The following is a 4,574-nucleotide window of genomic DNA, read 5'->3' as shown; positions in this document are numbered from 1 at the left end:
TAATCATGAAACTTGAAGAAGAAAGGAAAAGGAACAAATAAGGGTGGGGACTTACCCTCCAATATGCTTTCACCAATGAATGGAATGAAGTTTGCCTCTTTCTCTCTTGAAAACTGACTTTGGGGTCTTGTGGGTAATGGTTAGGAGTTGGAGTATTAAAAGAGGACATTCTGCCCCGTCGATCACAGTAGCGGTCACCATGGCCGCTGCAGCGGTCCCACTATGGCGACCCCAAGTTCGCTACAGCGGACCTACTGGAACAGCCCGAACGAAAACGGGCAAAATATGACGATTCTTTTTGTTATGGCTTTGTAATTATGATACAGATCTAATGGTTCAAACCTTACTCAAAACAAAGGTCATTTGATCAATATGGAGCCATTTGTATCCACAGACCTACGGTGAAAATATCGAATACGAGCGCGACAAAGCCCAAACCCATCTGAAACTCTTAGGAACCTCACCAAAACTTATGGACAAGTTCAAAATCATCATATTAGCATGTTGGAACTTTCAAAACATTGACACGGGGTCATTCTAACCCGATGTTGCCCGTGGTCAACTCTAACTCGCTAACTTAACTAGCTTCTCCATCAATGACTCAATTTACACTCGAATCTTGTAGAAACCAACCCAATGACTTCAATAATTGATAGATTATACTAACAGGACTTGGGGAAGGGTCAACAAGGTTAAATGGGTCAAAATACTATAATAACTAAACGGGTCGTTACATTTGCATATCGGGTTAGCAATCTTAGAGAAATCTTTGATGAAGCGCCTGTAGAACCTAGCATGTCCAAAGAAACTCTGGACGCCTTTGATCGAGAGATGGGTGGAGGTAGTTTTGCAATCACATCTATCTTCGCTTGATCGAACTTAATTCCCTTTTCAGAGATTTTGTGACCAAGGACAATCTCTTCCTTCACCATAAAGTGGCACTTCTCCTAATTTAGCACAAGATTTGTCTCTTCACATCTTTTCAACACTTGACCCAGATGGTCAAGACAATCATCAAATGAATCGCCCACAACAGAGAAATCATCTATGAACACCTCCAAGAAGTCTTATACCTTGTCAAAAAAGATTGACATCATGCACCTCTGAAAAGTTGTTGGTGCATTACACAACCCAAAGGGCATTCGGCTGAACGCAAACGTCCCATAAGGACAAGTGAAAGTGGTCTTCTCTTGATCTTTTAAGGTAATGTTGATCTGATTATAGCTAGAGTATCCATCTAAGAAGCAATAGTCAGACCTACCAGCCAGCCTATCAAACATCTAATCAATGAACGGCATGGGAAAGTGGTCTTTACAAGTGTCTAAATTCAGCTTCCTATAGTCCATGCAAACACGCCATCCAGTAACTATACGAGTGGGAATCAACTCATTCTTTGCATTAGGCACCACAGTGATACCTCATTTCTTTGGAATGCATTGAACTGGACTCACCCACTTGCTGTCTGCAATCGGATACACTACCCCAGCGTCTAACCATTTTATGATCTCCTTTTTCACGACCTCTTGCATGTTTTGGTTCAATCTCCGCTGATGTTCAACACTCGGCTTGCTGTCCTCCTCTAGCTGAATTTTATGCTCACAAATACCAGAAGGAATACCCCGAATGTCTACTATAGTCCAACCAATAGCATGCCTATACTCGTGCAAAATCTTCAATAATTTCTCAATCTATTCCTCGGTCAGTAATGCTGAAACAATTACTGGCAATGTCTTATTCGGACCAAGGAACTCATACCTCAAGTGGGATGGGAGCTTCTTAAGCTCAAGCTTTGGTGGCTCGACAATAGAAGGCTTAGCAGATGGAGTGGTTCTATTTGCAAGGTCAAGATCAAGCTTTCTTAGGTGGTAAGTGTAAGAACCCAGACCCTCAAGCGCATTCACCTTTTCCACGTAGCCCTCCACATCATCAGTATCAAAGTTTACCAAAATAGTAGCAAGAGCTTCTCCTAAACTTTCTTCTTCCATTTTGTGTTCGACAGCATCATTAATCCCATCAAACGAATCAATAACTGAGATATTCTCATAAGCACTTGGCAACTTTATCCCCTTACTTGCTTGGCAAGTCACCTCTTCATAATTTACTCGGAACTTGATTTCATTCTTTTCAGAGTCCATAAGCACTCTGCCCGTAGCAAGGAAGGGTCTTCCCAAGATGATAGGAATATCTTTATCAGCCGCACAATCCAGAATAACGAAATCGAGCAAGATGAACTTACTCACTTGTACTAACACATCATCTATAACCTCAACTGGCTTCTTGATAAATCTGTCCGCCATTTGTAATCGCATAGAAGTCGATCTAGGCATTCCCAATCCGAATTGCCTGAAAATAGGAAGGGGTATAAGATTGATACTCACCCCATTATCACACAGAGCACGAGCGAATGCACGAAACCCAATATTACACGGAATGGTAAACGCCCCTGGATCTCCCTTCTTCTGAACCGTGGTGGAAGCAATAATCTAACTCACGCGATGAGTTAGATTTGCTGTCTCATGTTGAACCGACCTCTTCTTCGTAAGCTGGTCTTTCACAAACTTAGCAAATTCGGGCATCTCCTTCACAACATCTAAGAATGAAAAATTCACTGTTAACTGCTTCAACTGATCATAGAACTTTTGACACTTAGCATCATCATTCTTCTTTGCCAACCTCTGAGGAAAGGGAGGTTTTTCTTTGTACATCTAAGTCAAAGGGCGAAGATCCCCTTTTATCATATGTTTCTTAGGATAAGCAACAACATCTGGAATATCAACAGCTTTCTCTTCGACATGGACCTCATCATCTACTATAGGCACATCAGAATGCACCTCTTCTTCGTCAATGATCGGATCTAGATCAACCGCCTTCTTGTCAGCACTTTGAAGTATTTTACCGCTTCTCATGCTAATAACAAAAGTACTCTCCACACCACCACCTCCATTTTTGGGGTTTGGAATGGTATCACTAGGAAGTCTCCCCTTTCTAGCAGGATGCTGCTCTCTAGAAAGATCACGCATTTGCTGTTCAAGGTTTTGAATAGCTGATGAGTGAGAAACCACTGTCTCTGATAGTCCAGATAATGTCTTTTCAGTATTTTTCTGAATTGCCAACACTTTTTCAAGAATTGACTCCAACCTCGAACTATCTTGATCATTAGACTGCCCTTTTGGTGGAATGTAAGGGTTGGAACTTCTGTTTTCGAAGTTTTCATTATTGTTGTTGTATCTACCTTGGTTTGCTCCACCATAGTTGTAATTGTAGTTCCCTTGGTTGTTGTTGTATGCACCAAACCCTTGTTGAGGTCTCCAGTATCTTTGAACTGGCCCAGGAATTTCCCCTTTCACGATGTAGTCTGCATATTGAACATGCTCAATTGGTGGAGGGGGACCTTCTTGGGTTTGGTACATTCCAGACGGCATGCCTGAGACATCATCACAAATGTTCATATTCTTTGCCTCTCTATCATCTAATCTCTTTGTCAGTAAAGAGATATTCGTGGCCAATTGTGCCAATGCCTGCTACGGCTCCTGGTTATCCTTCACAATATTTTGGATCAATGGTGTCCGAAGTGATAAACTATCAGAAATACTCAAGTGCCATGCTTGACTGTGTGTGGTCAATCTCTCAAGAACATCAGTAATATTAGCATAGGACTTATTCATGAAACACCCGCTAGCAGTATTTTGGCTATTGCTTAGGTCATAGGATCCAACCCTCTGTAGAACTTCTCCTTCAGAATATGATCTGGGAAACCATGGTTCGGACTCCTATCCAAATATTCTTTGTACCTCTCCCAAGCTTCAAAAAGTTGCTCCCCATGATGTTGTTTGAACTCATAAATTTGATCATGAATCTCAGCTCTTTTACTCGGGGGATACCACTTCCTGAGAAACACTTTGACCATCTCTTCCCATGTAGCAATAGAGTTTCGGGGAAGCTTTGTGAACTATTTTCTCGCTTCTCCGACTAAAGAATATTTGAAGAGTTTCAACCGAACAGATTCTTGAGTCACACCCCTTTGGATATGATAGGAGCATACCTCTAGAAAGTTTGTTATATGCAGGTGAGGATCATCATTGACTGCATTCCGAAAGTATCCCTCTTGTTTGAGCATACGATAGAGGGATTGGTCAAACTTAATTGTAGCAGCAGTCACCCTGGGATGAATTATTGCAGATGAAAAATCTTCCTCTGCTTCTGACTCATCTGCAAAAACATTGTCGACTGGAAGTTCGTTGTTGGCCATGATCACCTGGTTTACAAGGTAGCAAACAAGGTGTGTTGGAATAGGACAAAGACTTTAATAAGAGTAAACACTATTTAGTAATTTCAAAACCGTATTCCCCGGCAACAGCGCCAAAATTTTATACGGTCAAATTACACCTTTTAATAGCGTAAAGCGGACGATGTCAAATATAGTAACCCAACAAGGTTAGGGTCGAATCCTACAGAGAATATGGTGTGAAAATTTTACTAAATGAGTATTATACTAATCTTGCAGTCCTGGTGTATTCCAGAAAAAAAAGGTTTTACAAGAGTGACTAGTAATTTAAAGTTATAAATATACGGGT

The 4,574-nt window shown here is 41.2% G+C and overlaps 1 non-coding gene across 1 annotated transcript; it reads left to right on the top strand.

Annotated features, from left to right (window-relative positions):
• Nucleotides 1-3,752: 3,752 nt before the first annotated feature.
• On the top strand, nucleotides 3,753-3,858 carry LOC132038748 (small nucleolar RNA R71). Its single transcript, XR_009410230.1, has one exon. It is a non-coding gene; the product is annotated as a small nucleolar RNA R71 (small nucleolar RNA).
• The last annotated feature ends 716 nt before the right edge of the window (nucleotides 3,859-4,574 follow it).

The sequence above is a fragment of the Lycium ferocissimum genome, chromosome 11 (assembly GCF_029784015.1).
Source record: "Lycium ferocissimum isolate CSIRO_LF1 chromosome 11, AGI_CSIRO_Lferr_CH_V1, whole genome shotgun sequence".
Taxonomy (NCBI): Eukaryota; Viridiplantae; Streptophyta; class Magnoliopsida; order Solanales; family Solanaceae; genus Lycium; species Lycium ferocissimum.
Note: the sequence above shows the minus strand (reverse complement) of the source record. Positions and strands in the feature narration are given on the sequence as shown.